Below are 22,865 nucleotides of genomic sequence, written 5' to 3' on the forward strand. Positions count from 1 at the left end.
TTCCTATTGAATACTTGATTGATCCACTTAAACTCTTTGGTGGTCATTGAGTATGATTCCCTAATTTGTGGATCATACCATCAACCTTGGATGCATCCCTTAAGCCTTGACACCTTTAGCATGGGTCTTATGATACAAGTAGCTTAATAAGCACAAGAGAGCATAACCATCAAAACAAAATGATTCAACTACATTCAAGTTATCATCACCCTAAATGCCATATTCTCTCCATCCACAACAGATTGCATTATTTTCTTGCCTTTTCAACCGATCAGACATTCCATTTAAATAGAAATCATGACTACTCGAACTTAACTTCGAGTGCATCTAAGAAGAAATTACATGACAAGCTCATTGCTTTGGAAAACAGGAGAAGGTTCCATTAACCGTTCGTCCTTTCCTGCAATTCGAGACGCAGGAGAGGAGGTATTGTTGTCGTCATCATCATCCATCGGATCATTCTTACCAACAGCAGCATTTCTACAAGTAAGTCTCTGCAGAGGTCTTGCAATCCATGGCTCCCCTTTGCCTTCAATCGAATGTTAGGAAGGTGAAGACGGAGTCGTTATGGATGCATTACTTCAAAGATCCCTCGCAGTGGTGGGACAATCGCAACAGCAAGGTTCGTTTGCCCCAATATATTCAGCCTCTGCAAAACGTGAAATCTTGTGAGCTCTCAAAGAGACATGGCTTTTTTTCTCACCCCACTGCAACCGCAGGCCAGCGCAAGGTCACCAGATTTCAAGCACAAAGTGACAGCAGAGGCCTTGTGGTTGGATTGCCGTTACAATCCTACCTGGGTTTTTGAAGAGCTCAGAAAAATTGAACCAACGTCGACTCTTGAATTGAGTGAAGGGGAGCCTCAAGAGGAGAAAGGAGCTGTCTTTCTAGAGGAGACTGCTCATGTTGTGGGACTTTTGAAGGCTTGTGCAAAGCGAAAGGATCTATTCAAGGGCACAAGGCTACATGAGGACATTCGCAAGAGGGGATTACTTGAAAGAAGCTCCTATGTTGCAAGCACTTTAATAACTATGTATGCTAAATGTGGTGCTTTTGCAAAAGCACAGCAAGTGCTTGAGGAATGTACTGTTCATGATAGATTCTCTTGGACTGCATTGATTGCAGGATATGCACAAAATGGCCACGGTGACAAAGCTCTAAAATGCTTTGATAAGATGCGGCACGAAGGTCACTTGCCTGATTCAGTCACCTTTACATGCGCATTGAAAGCCTGTGCTAGTGTACGAGCACTCAATAAGGGTGAACAAATTCATGATGAGATTGTCAGATTGGGGTTGTTGGAGAAATATATTGTACTTGGCAATGCTTTGGTGGACATGTATGCCAAGTGTGGTGCATTGAGAAAAGCTCAAGGAGTGTTGGATGAGCTTCCTGTCCAAGATGTAGTCACTTGGAATGCACTAATTGCAGGGTATGCAAAACATGGGCAAGGCAAGGAAGCATTGAAATGTTTTGAGAAGATGCAACAAGTGGGTCACTCCCCCAATGCAGTCTCCTTTACCTGTGCCTTGAAAGCATGTGCCAACGTAGGAGCGCTTGACAAGGGCAAACTAATTTGTGATGAGATAAGTAGACTGGGGTGGTTGAAGAGAGATAGTGTGCTTGGCAATTCTGTGGTGAATATGTATGCCAAGTGTGGTGCATTTACAAAAGCAGAGGGAGTGTTGTATGAGCTTCCTGTTAGGGATGTTGTCTCTTGGAATTCACTTATTGCAGGATATGTCCATCATGGGCAAGGTAAGGAAGCACTGAAATGTTTTGACAAGATGCAATGGGAGGGTCACATTCCTGATGCAGTCACCTTTTCGAGTGCCTTGAAAGCATGTGCTAACATAGGAGCTATTGATAAGGGTAAAAAAATTCATGAAGAGATAGTTAGGCTGGGGTTGTTGGAGGGAAATGTTGTGCTTGGCAATGCTATGGTGGATATGTATGCCAAGTGTGGCACATTTACAAAAGCACGAGAAGTGTTTGATGAACTTCTTGTGCGGGATGTGGTCTCCTGGAGTGCACTAATTGCAAGGTATGCACAGCATGGGCAGGGTGACGAAGCTCTAAAATGCTTTGATAAGATGCGGCATGAAGGTCACTTTCCTGATTCAATCACCTTTACATGTGCATTGAAAGCTTGTGCTAGTGTAGAAGCACTTGATAAGGGCGAACAAATTCATGATGAGATTGTCAGATTGGGGTTGTTGGAGAAATATATTGAACTTGGAGTTGCTTTGGTGGACATGTATGCCAAATGTGGTGCACTTGCAAAAGCACATGATGTCTTGGATGAGCTTCCTGTCCGTGATGTAGTGTCTTGGAGTGCACTTATTTCTGGGTATGCACAGCATGGGCAAGGGAATCAAGCATTGAAATGTTTTGATAAGATGCGACATGAGGGCCACTTCCCCACTGTAGTCACCTTTATTTGTGCCTTGAAAGCGTGTGCAGATGTAGGAGCAGTTGCCAAGGGTGAAGAAATTCATATTGAGATAAGTAGATTGGGGTGGTTGGAGAGAGAGAGTGTGCTTGGGGATTCTGTGGTGAATATGTATGCCAAGTGTGGTGCATTTTCTAAAGCAGAGGGAGTGTTGTATGAGCTTCCTATTAGGGATGTTGTCTCTTGGAGTTCACTTATTGCAGGATATGCACAACATGGGCAAGGTAAGGAAGCACTAAAATGTTTTGACAAGATGCAATGGGAGGGTCACATTCCTAATGCAGTCACCTTTTTGAGTGCCTTGAAAGCATGTGCTGACATAGGGGCCATTGACAAGGGTAAAGAAATTCATGAAGAGATTGTTAGATTGGGATTGTTGGAGGGCAATGTTGTGCTCGGCAATGCTCTGGTGGATATGTATGCCAAGTGTGGCACATTTACAAAAGCACGGGAAGTGTTCGATGAACTTCTTGCGCAGGATGTGGTCTCCTGGAGTGCACTAATTGCAGGATATGCAAGTCATGGTCGTAGTGCAGATGTATTGGACTGTTTTGAACAGATGCAATGTGAGGGTGTGTCTCCAGATCCAGGTACCTTTGTTTGCATGCTCAATGCATGCAGTCACTCAGGTCTACTGGATGAGGGCCAAATGTATTTTACAAAAATGAGCACCGAATTTGGTGTCACACCAGATGTACAGCACCACTGTTGTATGGTTGATCTCTTTGGTCGTGCAGGCGAGTTTAACAAGGCTTTAGCAGTTATCGAAATGATGCCATCTAGTGATTATCTTCCAGTCTGGATGGCTTTGTTAGGTGCTTGTCGGAAGTGGAAGAATGTGAGGCTTGGGAGACTGGCTTTTGATCGTGTCCTTCAAGTAGATAAAACTGCTGCTTCAGCCTACGTCTGTATGGCTAATATTTATGCAGCTGCTGGGATGCACGAGGATGCTGGTGAGATTGAAGTCATGCAAGTTTCAAATAAGGCTTGGAAGATGCCAGGATGTTGTTGGTGGATTGATGGCACAGGAAACAGTCATTCCTTTTTAGCTGGGGACAAAAAGCACCCACAAAGCAAATGCATTTACAAGAAGCTACAAGATCTTACAGAAAAAATGTCACAGGAGGGTTATTCTCCGAGCTTGGGTATGGTTTCACAAAACATATCTGATGACATGAAGAGGGATGTGCTGTGTGGGTAGTGAGAAGTTGGCAATTGCTTGTGCCTTGATCAACACACCAGAAGGGTCAACTATAAGTCTTATTAAGAATATGCGGGTCTGTAATGATTGCCATAGAGCTACAGCGCTCATATCTGAAATAGAGAAGCGAAAAATTGTGGTCAGAGATGCTAACCGTGTTCATATCTTTGAACATGGAACATGTTCCTGTAAGGACTATTGGTAATTGAACTCTTGCATGTAAAGGCTTTTCCATTTAGTGCTCTTACATGTAGAATCTTATTTTGTCATCCTATTGACCTACTTTCTGACTCAAGGCTATTTATGAATTTCCCTTACTGTGCTTTACTTGCATGCTACCTTTTATCTCCACAATTCTTGAAATATCATAGTGCCTGTTCACATCAAATTCTTATACTCTTTATTCTCCTCCTCTCTACATGTAGCAGAAGCACAACAGATCTTTGACCATTGCATGTGATTGGTTGTGGGGAGGGACATATGAACTTGCAACGGTTGCAAGGCTTTCATAGCTCAGGTTTGGTCTCAGGACTTCCAAAGTTCAGAATGACAGGGCCCTCATGTATATATGGTGCTTGCTAGTTAGCCAAGCAAGCTTGCAGGCTATTTCCTAAAGAGGGGAAGAGAGCACAGAGAGCGCTAGAGCTGATTCACATGGATATATGGACAGCTTCACATTGTAAGATGAGTGGGCTGCATTATTATTTCTCTATCATTGATTACTCTACACAGAAAACTTGAGTTTATTTTCTGTGTTTCACACCATAGGGGAGGAAGAGTGGGTAGTAGGTACCATCTGTTCGGATGGATGTTCAATGAGTTCAATTCTTATTTGGATTTGCATGGCATTCCACGGCAGGTTTCATGTGCATACACAGCTGAGCAAAATGGTGTTGCAGAGTGCAAAAATCACAGCATTGCAAATGTTGGAAGGGCTCTCTTGAATGAGAAGCATATGCCTAGATATTTTTGGATAGACATAGTGTAGTGCGTGGTCTACATTATGAATAGGATACCCACCACAGCAGTGCATGATAAGACTCTTGAAGAGATGCATAGAGAGAAGCAGCTAGATTTGTGACATTTCAAGTGCTGGGCATATCTGTTATGTTCATATTCCCGAGCAGAAGATGAATAAGGCCGAGAAGTGCGCAGTTATGGGGTATGCTACTGAATTAAAGGGCTATAGATGCTATAACCTTGTAACTTGCAAGCTATGCACTAGTCGGGATGTTGTTTTTGATAAGCTTGCTAGTTGGTATTCACCATTGGTCACCACCTATGAGTTTTCACTGATGTGGATAGGAATAGAGTGCAAGGACAAGCACAAGCTGGAGATTCACAAGCCTCAGTCAGGGGTTTGACTACAGCAAGTTCCAGCAGACCATGGTCTTGGAGACTCAGAGCACATGCAGGAGGCTCTAAGATGTCGGAAACACAAATGGTATTACTGCAGTAAGTTAGCTCACTCCCTCTGACTTTACAGGGTTTAGAGCAATGCCAAATAGCCCAGAGAATCATGCAATGGAGAGCACAAATGTGTAGCCATTGATGGATGATATTCATAGTCAGATAGGGACTTCTCGATCAGAGTCCAGATGATGGTATATATTTTTAGTCTTGCAAGAGCAACGATATCATTGATATCAAAGAAGCAACCTACAAAGGCAGAGTATAGAGGGGCATCAGTTGCGACATGTGAGGCTATGCGGCTATGCAACTTCTGAAGAGAGTTGCATGTGGTAGACCCAGTACACTTAGTATTGTGATAAATTTCAGCATGTGTCTAGCACGTAGCAAGTTACAAGATATTTTTATGAAGTCATTGCCTTGTGAGAAGTACGAGTACTTCCAAGATGCTCTAGGTGTACATACAGTGATGTAAGCTTAAGGACTCATCCTCCTCCTTGTGACTTGAGCTTGAGGGGGAGTGTTGACAAATAAGGTGTGATATGGGGTAAAAACGATAATATGGTGTGATATGGGGGGTCATCGGTTCACAATATGCTCACCTAATTTTTCTCCACCTCCACTAGTGATTCCAAACCCTTGCTCCAAGTGCAAGTTGCACCCTTTTGCACTTTCATCCCTGAGAACGCAAGGGCAAAAAAAACCAGGGAGTTGTTGGGGTTCCTATACAGATGGGTATTTCTACACAGTCAATGCGGGCTTGCCCATGGTGTTAAATGCTGTAAACAGGCGTAATATTGCTGCCACATTAGGGAGAGGCGGCAACCTTCTTTGAGAAATGAATTGACATATGATGGTGCACTATAACCTGTCGGTTTAGGTGCTGTGGATTGCTTCCTGTCATCTGAATCAGTAGCTGTCATGGTCGTCGTGGTGATAGGCTTGCTATTGGTATTATCGTAGAAAGCAGCACTCAGACACTTAGTTTGGTAATCGGCCACAACATTAGGTAAGGTGGGGAATACATGGTAAGGTGAGGGATACATACTTAACCATGTGCTACATTAAATTACATCCTCCAAACCACAGTCAAAACAAAACCTTTAAAGGCCTTTTTCAAAACATGTCAAAGCATGCATGACACAATGAAGTGTGTATTACATGAATGCAGCACTAGAGTTTGCACGGTTCTAATACCCCCAACATGTATACTATTGAACATTTTAATAATGGCTATGCATCTCTTTCTTGAGCTTTGGTTGTTCGGGGTAAGGTAACTTGATTATGTCAATACAAATAGGCACATTGTTGTAACAAGCGTTGAAACTAATGGCATCCAAAGTCCTACTAAACAATTGTGAATTCACCACTTCTTTTTCACAATTAAGTCCAATAATGAAGTGCCATAAATATAATCGATATTACCAATGATTTTTTTTTTTCCAAGATAGGGCCCTAAAATGTAGGTGTCCTAGTTTCTTAACATGTCTCTATATGTTTGCATTTTCCAATGTCCCTTACCTGCTTAGGTGGTGCAAGCTCTTAAGTCTCGGAAAGAAGAGCATGTGCTTTGTGGGACCATAGATTACACCCACTTGAGTTCTTGGAATTCAAATATGCTAATGGTTTTGAAGTGGTTTTGTACGTCAAATTTGAAGCATTCTTGGGTCTGCTACCTGGTGGATGGTTCTCCCCTATTGAGAAAGTTAAGCATGATATTTTCTTAGTGTAGTGCACAATGTAAGTTACTTAACAAATATGCCAACACAATACATGGCATCAATCAATGTGCAAATCATCAATACTAAGGGAATGCGATCTAACAACCCACCAAAATTCTTCCAAAATGATTGTAATTGTCTATGATAGATAGACGCTCTTTCCTTTTTTTGGAAACTATACATATTGTCTTACATTGATATTAATACGAATTGATTTGCATTGAAAAACTTCTTGTCAATAAATTTTCATTTGTACAATTCTCCATCTTTTGTAGTAAAAACATGAAAATAAAGAATAATATCATCGATACATATCTAGCACAACAGGCTATGAATATTTTAGTAAAAAAAACTCCTCAATCTCATCTATTTGAAAATCAAAGAAAACTATTCTCATCCCATCACCCTTTCAATCCTCGAGAAATAATAATTTGATAACTAGCACCTCGCACTAGTGGCCATAGTACATGCTCCTTCATGAACCCTTGTGCACCTAGAAAAACATGATGCTCTTGTTCATGAACTTCGTGCTCAAGCACGTATGCTCTTGAGGAAAATATATATTGATGGAACATGCCGTGCACGTTAGAGCTAATACCATGTACACATAGGAAAAATGAATGGATAGAAAATCTCATGCCTAGCCTAACTAGTGCTTTATGTTCAATGCATTATGCACACAAAGTTCCTTAGATAAGCGTATGTCCATTATACTGAGGATCTCACCCCTTATTGTTGATCAAACATGAATTACACTCTACACCTCCACACCCACATGCTCTCTAGATAGTTTCATTGATATCATGAAATCTAGTTTTCAACCAATGGAGACCTTCATGACTCTCAACTCCCCCATTCTCCTTACTCTCCCTATGGTTCCTAGTGAGAGTTTCTTCCAATGTCGCACTAAGGCATGTGTGCTCAATGAGGGCGCACTCTCTTGGGCTTGTGCATCTAAGTTGTTTGTTGAGCATAACCTCCATGAGCCTCGTGCCATATAGTGCATAAATGATGTGATTCCATGCTTTATTCCCCATGGCATGGATGTAATTGAGGAGGGGTATACAAAGCCCCATTGTTGTGGAAAGAAACTAGTGCTATGTATGCTCATTAGTACAACCACCTTGGTGGTTGCTAGGTCCAACTTTAGGAAAATAAACTTCATGTAGCACTTGTTTTTCTTGCTTTTCTTCAATTGATCTTCTGTAGTTCCTACAAAACTTGTTTAAAACAAAAACATTAAATGCACACAACCTCACCTCCTAATCTTTGTGTCCTTCTAGATTTTTCTTTTTAGACTGCTTTCCATGGTGTCTAGTCCATCCTAAACTTGGTTTCTAGGTCAAAAATACCTAAGGACAAAAATAGGATCAACATGCTAATAGATGCATCAATGATGAAAATAAATTCAAATCTATCAAGAATTCATTTTTATTCTCTATAACATTGTGATAAAGGAAAGAGAAAAGAGATTGATGGAGGAGACACAAGAGAAGCTATTATTTGCAAATACGTTAAGATAAGAGAGAAGCTACTACTCCTCCTCCCTTCTCGAGGACAAGCTACATCTTCTTCAGCTTTTTCTTATTATTCTTCTTCTTATTAGGTACAAGGCATTCTTTTAATCTCTTCTCTTTCTTGCTTTCTTACTTTTTACTTAAAAATTGTTGATGTTTGCTCTCTTGCTTTTCTACTTTCTCTCATAGTGTAAGAGAATGACAAGTGAAGGATAGTTTCATGCAACATTGAAGAAAGGTTGAAGGAAGACCAAAGTTACTCTTCAAATAGCCAATTATAAGGTATTTTTCTCCTTCTCTTTTACGACTTCTTCTTCTTCTTCTTGCCTACCTAGCACTTACACTTTGAACTTTCTTGAGACATGTGAATGTATCTGTTGTCCTTCAAAATGTAAATGTGAATTGTTATGTTTGTTCAAATGCATGTGAAATAAGATATAATCTCCCTATTTCATATATTGTTTTTTTTTTTGGGAGAATGAAACCAAAATGAGTGTGATTTACATGAGTGTAAACCAAGGCCCTTATGCCTATTGAGGTTATTACATAAGAACATTCACACTTCACCACTTGTTACATAAGCATGACCTTCTACTATCGTACATCATACATGCCACCCCTCCCCTCTTGAGGAAAAAAAGATGGACCTATTTTTTACTTTGGAGTCAGGGTCAACATTGATGTAAAACTTCAATTTGGACAGTTCCAATGCCTCATATGGAGGGAAGGCCATTACATCATAAACTCAACTTGCGTGTGAATGGATTGAATAACTTGGTCAATTGAAATAGCTAACATAATGTTGAATAGGATGACATGAAGTGAGTTGGTTGGGTCCACTCATGCATCTCACATCAAAGCATGGGATGTATTTCAGCATGACTCCAATAGAATTGGAGCAAAAAAAACAAGGGGGCATGATGTGCATTAGAGGCACATTTCTCTTTCCATGTAAATTCATGTGTAAAGACATAGGAGACTTGTTTTTACAAATGATGTTATAAATGCTAATTTAAAGGCATAAAGGAACACACACTTTCGATAGAATAAACACTTGATAACACACTTTCCCAATTTTAAAATCACGCACATGCTATTTTTGGCTTTCCCTTCGAGCAAAAAGATAGAAGTTAAAGAAAATGACTCACACAACACATGGAGAGAGAGAGAGAGAGAGAGAGAGAGAGAGAGAGAGAGAGATGAGCTTTGCAAAAAGAGGAGTTGGAGTGAAGAGGGCGCTTGCTTGCTTTGATACAAGCTTACATACACCTATACATATATGTGTGCAGGCAAACACCCCGTTTACTATGTAGAAATTTATATACCTATACCTGTACAAGTGTGTGCAATTGTATAAAAGTTAAAGCAGATGGCAAACATCCCATTTATTGTATACAATTGCACACACTTGTGTATGTATATTAATTTCTACATAGTAAATGGGATGTTTGCCATCTACTTTAATGCTTACACTTTTACGATAGTGGATTTTGTGTTGATGGTATTGTTATGCATCTTGGCATGATTTCTAATGTATTTTCTACCGAGATTGCTGATGCAAAAACCATAGCACATGGTCTATTTTATGTTTGATTGAATGTGCTACAGGGTTTGGTTAATGGTAATTTGATGTGGTTTTTAACACACTAATGGTAGTAGCTATTCTTGAACTTTTTACAAGTGTTTTTTAACTAGGTTTAACTAATCTGATTAATGATCTTCTTCTAACTTTTTTGTTGATTTATTGTGTGTGTAGGATGCAACATTTGTCTTAATATTTATTTCTTAAAGAAAATACCAAAGTGTGTCATCATTAGGCCATCAAAGGTACAACTATCTATATTTCATTTGATGTTTGATATAGCTTTTCGTACTTATGGTTTATTAAAATAATAGTCCAGTGGATGAGGGTATCAGAACTGTTACTTGGCATGGTACAATAGTTTGGGGACAGATGTGAGGATGTGTGGTGTTAGTGTGCGTGGTGCTAAATGCGTTTAGATGAGGAGCTAGGTATCTAATCCCTAAGCTATATAGTACACCCATTTTAGAGGCTGTGATAGTTAAGCTACTAGAAGGAGGCTATTATTGTGACTTGGTGACATATTCACCAATGTGTTTGGAAAAACCTAACATGTGAGATTTGGGATTGGTAGTTAGTAGAAAGTGATTAAGTTGTGCTTACGTATATATGTATACCTATGGCTATGCATTTACGTGTGCATGCATATAGACTATGCATACATATATGTGTGCTTCTGCATAGCCTTTGTGCATGTGTATGTGTATGTGCACACGCATATGCATAGGCTATGCATACACCTATAGATATACATGTGCATGGCATACACATATGCATGAGTTGTATATGCATAGCCTATACGTATACATGTGCACTTGCATAGTCTATAGGTATGTGTACATGTGCTTATGCATAGCCTATATGTATATGCATGTGTATGTACACACATATATGGATAGGCTACACATGCACCTATACATATACATATGTAGGTATGTATATGCATAGTTTGCATATATACATGTGTGTTTGCATAGCCTATGTATATGTGGATGCATATGTGTATGTGTGCTTGTGTGTAGCCTATGTCTATGCACATAGGTATGTACACACATATACACATAGGCTATGCATGCATACACCTATACGTATATGTGTGCATAGCCTATAAATTTGCCTATGTATATATGTGTAGCCTATACCTATACATATGCATTTGGATAGCCTATACATATGCATGTGTATAGCCTTTGCATGTGCTTATGAGTAGCACGCATGCGCACACACACACACACACATTCGTGAACTATGCATACATATACGCTGTCGTGGAGTTCGTGCAAGAGCTGTTAAACACGGGGTTCAAGATGCTGCAAGGAAAGAGGCTAACAAGAAGATCTCAATTTTTTATGCCAAAGTTCACTATATTGCTTGCCAAGTGAATTACAACAAAGAAACTGCCAACTACTCTTGAAAAGAAGTTGCAGTTATAGGTTTACCGCCTTTGAAACATAATTTGTTCAGGGCTCATTATTCTAGGGCCTTAAACAACCTTGGAATGTTGTGATATCTGCCATTTTCCTCAATTCACAATGAAAATTGGCCAGAATTAGGATGAAAGCCACCACCTACGAAGGTAGACAACATAAGGTACACAAATGGTCTCCAACCCCATGTATAAATCAGAGCAACATCAAGGGCCACCTGTACCACAGCATTGCTGAACTTCCATAATCCTAGGTTTTTTGGGTTTCAGAAACAATGGCCTAAAGGCATAGAAGAAGAGTTGAAACAAGACCCAACAAGCTTTCAAGAATGTGTTTGTAATAAGTCTTCCTTCCAAATTGTAATAAGTCTTCCTTCCAAATAGTTAGGTATGTCCATATCCAGTCCTTCCACCCCTTTATACCTGTGATGATTCAGATGATACTTCTGAAATGTCATAGACATTGGCACCATACAGGCAAGTCTGCAAAAATTCCAAGAAGCCGATTGTATATCGGTGTAGAGAAGGCCAGATTATGACTTAGTTCATGTATTTCCAGAAAAAGGTTGTGATTGAGGAAGGCTCCAAAGAAATAGGCAACAATTAAGAGAGTTGTCCACTGAGCATCTCTGAGACAGAATGCTATCCAAAACTGTACCAGCACTACTGCTACTATCTTAAGGAAGGCCCAGACATCCGGACTGAAGAGGGACTTGATTTTGGGGTATTTAGACAGGATCTCTCTTCTGCGGGAGGCATGGGGCTCCTGAGTGTCGGCCTAGTATAATTCAAAGTTACCCTCAGAGAAAGCAGCGTCTTTTTCGATGATGTAATCACGATCTCCGAGCTCACCATCCACGTCTTCTATGTCATCTTTTTCTGCTTTATGTTATCTTCTTTCGAGGTTTCATCTTTCAAACTTGTCATTCCTCTGTCATAGTAGCATGCATGTCCTTCCATCTGCTCTCGGTTTTGACATCCCCTCCTGTTGTCATAGTCACGAACACCAAGATTTGGTCGTTCCTCGTTATCCTCCTCATCTCCTACTTTGTAGCAAACACGTCTTTGTTCGTGGTAGTAGGCAGGTTGATTCATCGTCTTTACGTTCGCATAACTACATTTGCTAAAGCCTTCGTCTGTCTCATCCTCAACTACAACTTCTTCATCGATACTCGACCTCTGTTGCCGATGCTTTGTTGTTGCAACCTCGTCCTTCTTCTCGTCTGGTTCTTTCATGTGTCCTCTTTTTCAGCAGCATCTCCTCTTTTTCGATCATTGTCTTCCACTCATAATCATCCTTCCCCCATCATCTTTAGCGCAGCGTTCACACTGCATCCTCCTCACTGCTTCATCTTCAGTGCAGCATCCTTACCGCATCGTCCGCCGAACTCTGTTGCATTGAGGAAGGTGCCGCCATGTTGCCATTTAAAGCACAGCAAGTGATGCCGCACTAGCTATAGAGGGAGGCGTCAGAGGGGTTTTCAAGAGGGATCGAGGGTGGAGACGTCGGTGAAGAGGCCATAGCAGGCGTCCGGGAGCACAGGATAAAAATGAATCAACACTAAGTGTACTCTCCAAAAAAAAAACAGCAACCAGCTTTCTTCCCCCTCCTTCTAATATCAGCGCCCCTTTTTTTTTTCCTTCAACAAGTGCTGTTTTTAAATTCCCTTCCCCCTCAAATAATAGACATCATCTAGTGGAGGTTAAGCTTATGCATGCCTCCTTGAATGAGAGCAAAAGAAACTCCTATCATAGCTGCATTGAATGCCACATTTGGGCCACTGACGCCACTGACGATAGAGAACATAGCCCCAGATCCAAAGGCAGCTACCATGCTGGTCTGAACATCTTCCACGCCACCACGAGCTCTTCTCATTGCACATGATATTCCTGAATTTACACCTGTCATTACTGCAAAGTTTCGAGCTTGAACTAGAGGACCACCTGTCAAAGCCTTTTAACATAGTCTAGAATCAGAAGCCTTGGTCCAGGTGCAACCTTTGTCTTCATAGCTTAAATGTTGGCTTCTACAAAGCTTCCTTTGATTCCACGGTTTCCTGCACTTTTCTTAGAGTTCATCATTGAAATTGACAGCATGATAATATTCTTTGGCATCAGTTTTTCATATTTTTTAGACACACACACAACATGCACACAAACAGGAACACACACAAACACAAACACACAAGTGGAGTATGTACAGTGGATGCGGGTACAGAAAAGGACGGAAAGATAATGGAGCAATCAGACACAATGAAACACATGTGAAAAAATAACACAGATGCACAACAAAAATGGAGGTGTTTACGGCTCGGATGCGCAACAACACGACATCCACCCCCTCTAAACCTGCACATCCTCCGAATGAGCCAACTATCCATGATCATCTAAGTCCACAAACAGGTCCAGTTCTTCATCATTTTCCGATAGACCTGTTTCTCCATCAGCTACATCATCCATATTCTCTGCTTCTTCTGCTAGAATTGCTTCTGTCTGCTCTTCTTCTACCAATGCTTCAAGTGCATACTCTTCATCTTCTCTTCTCTTGAAAATCTTGACTCGTTTTCCAGCAATGGGCACCCTCAATACCGTCCTATCCAATTCAGCCAACTCATAGTTAGCATTGTCAAAAACCTGTTTCACCTCATATGGTCCAAACCATCTTTGAACCAGTTTTCTCATGCTGCTATGCTGATTCTCTAGGCTACTGTCGTAGACTAGAACCCAATCTCCCTCTTTTATGGCTCTAGGCCGCAAGCGATGCCTCAAATCAAACCTGTCCTTGTTTCTGAGTCGAGATGCCTTCAAACGATCAACTGCTAGCTGCACATCTTCTGCCCTTCTCTCTAGTTGACGAATTTGAAGAGCTAGAAGCTCCTCTCTTGATAAATTCTCATGCCAAGGAAGAGCACTCCACGCGAGAGCACAAATTTCAGTAGGCATGACAGGTTTCTGCCCATACATCAACTCTGCAGGCATATATCCAGTAGTCACGCTATGTGTAGAGCGGTCTGCCCACAATGCAAAAGGTAGTAATCTCGGCCAATCTCCAATCTGACCTCTACAAGCTTTTGCTAATGCCTTAACTATCGGCGAATGCCCTCTTTCGCTCTTGCCGTTCCCCTCTGGATTATAGGCAGTAGTAAGAGCCAACTTAATCCCAAGCCGTGAGAAAAATTCTCTAGCTTCATCAGCATCTAGCTCTCCACGATCATTAATCTTGCCTATACATCCATACTTGCAAAATATTTCTTCCAACAAGAATTTGCATACTGTAGTGGTGGTCTTCGTCCGCAAAGATCTGCCTTCAACATAGTTTGTAAGATCCTCCCTGGCCAAGACAAGATATCTCATTTGCCAAAGTCCCATTGGCAAAGTAACCAAGTCAACCACCCATTTATAATGCATACATAGCGGATAGGTCGGATTCAACTCATCGCAATGCCGCACTAAAGAGTAGAGCTGACAGTCCTTGCAAGTCTCCACAAAGCGGGAAAAATCCTTATACATCCCTTTCCACCAGTATCTTTCTTTGATTTTCTCATAGGTAGCCCATACACCTCTGTGTCCAGCCCAAGAACTCTCATGAAACTCTCGCATAATCTGTATCTGCATCGCTGCCTCACAAACTACTCTCAAGGGTGGGCCGCCTCTCTTCTTTGGGTGCTTCCAAAGAAAACCATCTTTCAAGAAATACCCTTTCTTTTGATTTTCTTGAATGCATTATCTGTCCAATCAGCTCTTCGAGTCAATGAACTCAGATACTGACCAATTTGCAGCCACTCGCCAACATAGAGTTCTTCAGTAAAGGCTTCAACAGTAGATACATGACAATCATGAACAAGGATAGAAGCTGCAAACTCTATCTCATCATCTTTTGCAAGCAATGATTCCTCATCCTCATATCTCGCTCTAGACAGCATGTCAGCAACTGGATTATCTTTTCTTGCTATGTGTCAAAATTCTGGATTCAATGATTTGATGTAGGCAATCCACCGAAGCATCGCTATATCTGGAGTCGAACAGCTAGTAATCATGCCAATCAAAGGCAAGAAATCTGTTTCCACAACAACTGAAGCACCAATAAAATACTCTTTATCACACTTCAGTGCAGTGACTACTCCCCACAACTCTCTTTTAATCTGCGAATATCTCCTCTGCCACTCATTAAGAACTTTAGCTCCAAAGCGGATTGCATATCTGTTCCCATTAGCATCATTCTGTCCCACTGCCCATCCTATGCCAAAAGGGCCGGTATCAACTGTCAACATGATTGGCTGTCCACACTGATAATCCGCCTTGCGAAGAGTAGGAGCTGATTGCAACAGCTTCTTGAGTTTACGCATGGCTTTTGAATGCTTCTCATCCTAATGAAACTTTTGCCCTTTCGAAGCAGCTGATAGAGAACATCTGCTATGTGAGAAAAATGAGGAATCCAAATCATGTAAAATACACAAGCTCCCACAAATCTCCGCACCTCTGAAGTAGTCGAGTAATACTCTGAAATCTTGCTTATGGCATCCACCTTTGCAGGTGAAGGCTTTCTGCCATAATAACCAACCATATGCCCAACTATGATGACTTCATTAACACCAAAGACAGATTTCAGCCCTGAAAGAGTCAAATTCACCTCCTCTAATCGTGTCAATATTTGCTCACAAGCAACCAAGTGTTCAGCCACAAACTGTCTACATCCTCACAAATCAAGACTCTCATTCTTTTCTTCTTCTGCACAATCCTTAATAGGCACATCATCTAAGAAATGCATGGTATACTGGGGAATATAGTCTCGCAGAACTTTATGCATAGCATTCATCATATGAGCAACTGAGTTGGTGGCACCTTGAGGCAAGGTACACATCCTCACAAGACCAATAGGTGTCCGTATAGTGGTAATATCCCTGCTTTCCAAGGCAAGCTGAAACTGGTCATAACCAGAATAGAAGTCACCTAGGGAATAGATGGCTCGTCCTGCAAAAGCCTCGGCAAACTCATCCACAACTGGTCATGTTCCCACATTCCTGATTGTCACTCTATTCACGGGCTGCATATCCTGAATAAATCTCAAGGTTCCATTCTTCTTTGGTACAGTAAACCACCTGTTAGAATAGGGCACAGAAGAGGGTTCCAAAATCCCCATCTTAATCTTCTCATTTAGCAACTCTATCAGCTTTGGCAAGTGTGCTCTAGGCACAGGTATAGGACGTATATTCCATGGCACATGAGGAACAGTGAAGATGACCATAGGCGCAACCAATTCGGGACTAATGCAGCCAATTTCATGAGAAAAGAAAGCAAATGCCTTACCATGTCGTCCAAGCATCTCTCTAAAACATTATTTTTCCACTGGAAGCAAGAAATCATCATTTCCAATCTTCAATTCTGCAAGAGTTTCAGCTGTAAATTCATGGCCAATATTTGCAGGATCTCTCAACATAGGCTACTTCATAGCTTTTTCTATTTGCTCATCACTATCAGGAGGAAGCGGCTCTAACCGGCTTAACCTTCTTATCAACTGTTTTATACTTCGTGTCAACCTTGGCATCAGTCAGGCACTCCCTTCTTTGCTGCAATTTCTGCAATTTTTCAGCAACTCTCAACTCTGTTGGCTGAAAGATTTCAGCCCTTTACTCTATGGACTGCATGGGTGTAGCCTGAAACTCTGTATGCTGAAATTCTTCAGTATTAAACTCTGTTGGCTGAAAGGTTTCAGCCCTCTGCTCTGTGGACTGCCATGATGTAGCCTCATACTCTATATGCTGAACTATTCCAGCATTTAACTCTGTTGGCTGAAAGGTTTCAGCTCTCTGCAACTCTGAAAGCTGATCAAGATCAGCCATAAACTCGATTTGCTGAGTTTTCTCAGCCTCTGACTCTGTTTTCAGTATAAAATCAAAAATTTCATGATACATATCCAAGGTTTGCACAGGTATGATCTTTGAACCCTTATATACATCAGTTTTCAGCATATTTTGCATCTCAGACAGTGTATTTGCATAAGACATTCCTTCATACAGCCCATCCACATGCTCTTCTGCTTGCAAAATACCTGCAGTCTTCAACTCTTTCTCCTTATGACCAATGTACTGCATGGCAGCTCTAGAAAAATTTGAAATTTTCTGATAACTCACTGAACTATCTGAAGAAAAACCAAAAAAATTAGTGGAGAAAGACTGGCTGCCAGGAGGCGAGATCTCCTCTTTTCTCCGCTCCGTACCACTGGCGTCTCGCTAGATAGCGGTACCTAATGAAAATCCAACTCCTTCGCAGGTAGTGGTGCCTCACGCAAGGAGTCCCTGTTTCTCAGATGATTTACTCCAATAGTCATAAACTGAACAGCTCGCATACCATCCTTACTGCGTATCTGTGCATAGGCTGAGCCATCATCCATCACTTTCATCTCCATTCTTGCTTCTGTAATAAAAGGATGTCCAAGAATAATCGGATAAGAATAAGAATCCTGAACAAAGCAATGATAATCTTCTTCAACATTGCCAATAGAAATTCTGATGCTCGGACAAGCAGTATACATATCACCAGAAGTATTATTGGCTGCTCTCATGCACCAGCCATGCTCTGCATCCATAGGCCACTTGCCACTTTCATAAACACCTCGAGCAATAAGATTAATCTCGGAACCATGATCGACTAAAGTGACCAAAGGAATCTGTTTCTCTCCAATCCTTACCACCGTCTCAGTGGTTGCTCTAGCCCAATGACTACGTGAAAAATGGCTGCGAGGAATGAAGATAGGGGTATCATTATCCTCATATTGCATAGGCTGAACTATTTTCTCTAACTGCGGGTTGACAAAAGCATTCTCAACCATCACTGCATCATCTTGCTTTTCTCCAAAAGCTCCATGCCATAACCCCTGTAAAGCAGGTCCTTCCATTGCATGTCGTTTCCTCCGCAAAAGATCCTGCATTTGATCCTGTATTTCTCTTCTAGCAATCCCAAGAGCTTCATCAACAGTAAAAGTGACTTCACTATTTAAAATTCTTTCATGAAAAATCTTACTCATATCCGTCTGCATGCCAAGGTCTGACAAGAGCTTGAATCCTGGCTCCTTTCTTGGTTGTCTCTTTTCTTTCATCTGTTTGTCTGCCATAGGTTGTTCAGGACCTGATTGTGCTGGAGAACTCGTCATAGATGGAGCTGTAATAGGTGGTGAAACAAAGTCGCCCCCTCTAGTCTTTTTGGAGGTACTGAGACCCTCCTCATCTCTTCTTCTCTTTTCCTCAACCATGGCATCTAAACCCTGTGTTTTCGCCATATAAGCAAAAATAGAATACCTGTCAACAGGAGAATCCCATCCCATTTCTCCTCAGATGTTGGAGCCCACACAAGTCATAGTGGATGCCTAAACTTTCCTTCTTCTCACTATCTCCAAGGCAGAGGACTATAAGGCAGAGTCTCCATCCGATTTCTGCTCAAGCTAGACTCCATAAGCTGAAGCATCTCCTCTAACACTCACATAAGCTGATCGCGCAGCCATATCATCAACGAGCTTCTTCATGCCTCCCTTACCAAAGTTCGTGTCAAGAGGAGCACTAGTCTCTGTCAGCCATATCTTCCCATCTTGTCCCCAAAACACTACATTCTTCTTATGCGCTTCCTGAAAAGCATTACAATCTCTGCAGTGTTGGTGCTCTGTACTATCGCACCAAATACATCGTCTCCCTTTTCTTTGGCTAGCTAGGAAACCAGCCACTAGAGTAGGTGCTATAGCAGGTACTGACATAAGTTGCTCTTTTGATTTCCCAACTTCAGATTTGACTGCCTCTATCATCAAATCTGCCAAGCCTTTAATAACATCATCTACTGATAAGGGCACTGGAGCAGCAGGAACTGATGGATTTACAACAGGAAGAGTAGGCTTAGGCATAGAACTTGCAGCAGGGGTAGAAGTAGAGGTCTCCAAGGATTTTTCAGAAGCAGATCCTGTATTACGATGCAATCGTACCCTCCTGCGCTACTTCTTAACAAGCGCATTCACAGCATCAATGACATGTCTCCACTCGGTCTTTAAACCTGAATCGGTAGCTTGATCTTCCAAAACATCATCTAACTTTTCCTGTAAATCAGCATCAGCAGCTTGTAAAAATAATTCCACCTTCTGCATCTCCAAAGCTTGCTGCTGAGTCCTGTCCAACTGATCATAGCAGCGCGTAAACTCTCGCAAAAGGGCGGTAACTGAAAGTCCCTTATTAGGCATAGAAACCCATGCTAATAAATTCCTATGGTTCATAAGACCTGTATCCTCCAGGAAATATTCATCTTTTAATGCCTTCTTAAACTCTGTCCAACCAGCATGTGTTCCTTGAATTTCTGAAATTCGGACCTCAAGCGCACGAACCACGATCCGCAAGAAGTAGCGGCTCCAAACATCTTGAGAAACCCCAAAAAACTTCATCTTTTCTTCATACAAATGCAGGTAAGTTGAAACTTGTTGGCCGTTGAATTGCTTCATCTCCTATTAGACATCCTTCAAGGCATCCATGGCATCACTATCGCGTTTCGCGTGTGCTTGCTGCTGCATATAGGATGTAAACGACTGAAACAGATGCTTCATGACATTCTCGTCCGTCATCTCTTCTTGTGAGTCTCCCATCTTGCTAGAAATTGATGCAGCACTTTCACGTCGGGTTCACCAGAAATGTCGTGGAGTTCATGCAAGAGCTGTTGAACACGTGGTTCAAGATGCTGCAAGGAAAGAGGCTAACAAGAAGATCTCAAATTTTTATGCCAAAGTTCACTATATTACTTGCCAAGTGAATTACAACAAAGAAACTACCAACTACTCTTGAAAAGAAGTTGCAGTTATAGGTTTACCGCCTTTGAAACATAATTTGTTCAGGGCTCATTATTCTAGGGCCTTAAACAACCTTGGAATGTTGTGATATTTGCCATTTTCGTCAATTCACAATGAAAATTGGCTAGAATTAGGATGAAAGCCACCACCTACTAAGGTAGACAATAGAAGGTACACAAATGGTCTCCAACCCCATGTATAAATCAAAGCAACATCAAGGGCCACCTGTACCACAACATTGCTGAACTCCCATAATCCTGGGTTTTTGGGGTTTCAGAAACAATGGCCTAAAGGCATAAAAGAAGAGCTGAAACAAGACCCAACAAGCTTTCAAGAATGTGTTTGTAATAAGTCGTCCTTCCAAATAGTTAGGTATGTCCATATCCAGTCCTTCCACCCCTTTATACCTGTGATGATTCAGATGATACTTCTAAAATGTCACAGACATTGGCACCACACAGGCAAGTTTACAAAAATTCCAAGAAGCCGGTTGTATATCGGTATAGAGAAGGCCATATTATGACTTAGTTCATGTATTGCCAGAAAAAGGTTGTGATTGAGGAAGGCTCCAAAGAAATAGGCAACAATTAAGAGAGTTGTCCACTGAGCATCTCTGAGACAGAATGCTGTGCAAAACTCTACCAGCACTACTGCTACTATCTTAAGGAAGGCCCAGACATCCGGACTGAAGAGGGACTTGATTTTGGGGTATTTAGACAGGATCTCTCTTTTGCGGGAGGCATGGGGATCCTGAGTGTTGGCCCAATATAATTCAGAGTTACCCTCAGAGAAAGCAGCGTCTTTTTTGATGATGTAATCACGATCTCCGAGCTCACCATCCACGTCTTCTATGTCATCTTTTTCTGCTTTATGTTATCTTCTTCCGAGGTTTCATCTTTCAAACTTGTCATTCCTCTGTCATAGTAGCATGCATGTCCTTCCATCCGCTCTCGGTTTTGACATCCCCTCTTGTTGTCATAGTCACGAATACCAAGATTTGGTCATTCCTCGTTATCCTCCTCATCTCCTACTTTGTAGCAAACACGTCTTTGTTCATGGTAGTAGGTAGCACCGTCTTTACGTCCGCATAACTGCGTTTGCTAAAGCCTCGTCTGTCTCATCCTCAACTACAACTTCTTCATCGATAGTCGACCTCTGTTGCCGATGCTTTGTTGTTGCAACCTCGTCCTTCTTCTCGTCTGGTTCTTTCGTGTGTCCTCTTTTTCAGCAGCATCTCCTCTTTTTCGATCATTGTCTTCCACTCATAATCGTCATTCCCCCATCATCTTCAGCATAGCGTTCACACCGCATCCTCCTCACTGCTTCATCTTCAGTGCAGCATCCTTACTGCATCGTCCGCTGAACTCTGTTGCATTGAGGAAGGTGCCACCATGTTGCCATTTAAAGCACAGCAAGTGATGCCGCACTAGCTACAGAGGGAGGCATCAGAGGGGTTTTCAAGAGGGATCGAGGGTGGAGACGTCGGTGAAGAGGCCATAGTAGGCGTCCGGGAGCACAGGATAAAAATGAATGAGCAGTAAGTGTACTCTCTAAAAAAAAACAGCAACCAGCTTTCTTCCCCCTCCTTCTAATATCATCGCCTTTTTTTTTTCCTTCAACAAGTGCTGTTTTTAAATTCCCTTCCCCCTCAAATAGTAGGCATCATCTGGTGGAGGTTAAAGCTTATGCATGCCTCCTTGAATGAGACCAAAAGAAACTCCTGTCATAACTGCATTGAATGCCACATTTGGGCCACCGACGCCATCGACGATAGAGAACATAGCCCCAGATCCAAAGGCAGCTACCATGCTGGTCTGAACATCTTCCATGCCACCACGAGCTCTTCTCATTGCACATGATATTCTTGAATTTACACCTATCATTACTGCAAAGTTTCGAGCTTGAACTAGAGGACCACCTGTCAAAGCCTTTTAACATAGTCTAGAATCAGAAGCCTTGGTCCAGGTGCAACCTTTGTCTTCATAGCTTAAATGTCGGCTTCTACAAAGCTTCCTTTGATTCCACGGTTTCCTGCACTTTTTTTAGAGTTCATCATTGAAATTGACAGCATGATAATATTCTTTGGCATCAGTTTTTCATATTTTTTAGACACACACACAACATGCACACAAACAGAAACACACACAAACACAAACACACAAGTGGAGTATGTACATTGGATGCGGGTACAGAAAAGGATGGAAAGATAACGCAGCAATCAAACACAATGAAACACACGTGAAAAAATAACACAGATGCACAACATAAATGGAGGTGTTTACAGCTCGGATGCGCATCAGCACGACAACGCATATACACATGCATAGATATAGGTACATCCATATGCATAGGTCATATATACCTGTATACGTATACATGTTCCTATACATATACATATACATCTACACATAGGCTACTAATACATATAGGTGTATATATATGCCTGTACGTATAGATATGCACATAAGCACATACATATCTATGTGTATACATATATATACAAAGATATGTATGCATATGCATAAGCCTATGTATACTAGCATGTCATATTATTCTATTAATCCCATTTTACTATGGTATGCTACATATATGTATAGGCATAATGTTTGCATTGGCTATGCATGTACCTATACATATACATGTGCCTATACGTACATGTATTTGTATGTCTATATGTATCCGTATATCATGTTATGCCATTAATCCCATTATATTGTGTTCTTTAAACATTTGTACTCATC

The 22,865-nt window shown here is 41.4% G+C and overlaps 3 pseudogenes across 1 annotated transcript; 1 reads left to right on the forward strand and 2 right to left on the reverse strand.

The window, feature by feature from the left end:
* Positions 1-293: 293 nt before the first annotated feature.
* On the forward strand, positions 294-6,275 carry LOC148025876 (pentatricopeptide repeat-containing protein At3g26782, mitochondrial-like; annotated as a pseudogene). The gene is made up of 2 exons (XR_015693165.1): positions 294-622; positions 720-6,275. The product of XR_015693165.1 is annotated as a pentatricopeptide repeat-containing protein At3g26782, mitochondrial-like (transcript).
* Positions 6,276-11,369: 5,094 nt separating this feature from the next.
* On the reverse strand, positions 11,370-12,164 carry LOC148025877 (sphingolipid delta(4)-desaturase DES1-like pseudogene; annotated as a pseudogene).
* Positions 12,165-20,232: 8,068 nt separating this feature from the next.
* Positions 20,233-22,007, reverse strand: LOC148025878 (sphingolipid delta(4)-desaturase DES1-like pseudogene; annotated as a pseudogene).
* Between the last annotated feature and the right edge of the window lie 858 nt (positions 22,008-22,865).

Source organism: Lygodium microphyllum, chromosome 14 (assembly GCF_053477565.2).
Source record: "Lygodium microphyllum isolate KBCC chromosome 14, Lygodium_microphyllum_v1.1.10, whole genome shotgun sequence".
In the NCBI taxonomy this organism is placed as follows: Eukaryota; Viridiplantae; Streptophyta; class Polypodiopsida; order Schizaeales; family Lygodiaceae; genus Lygodium; species Lygodium microphyllum.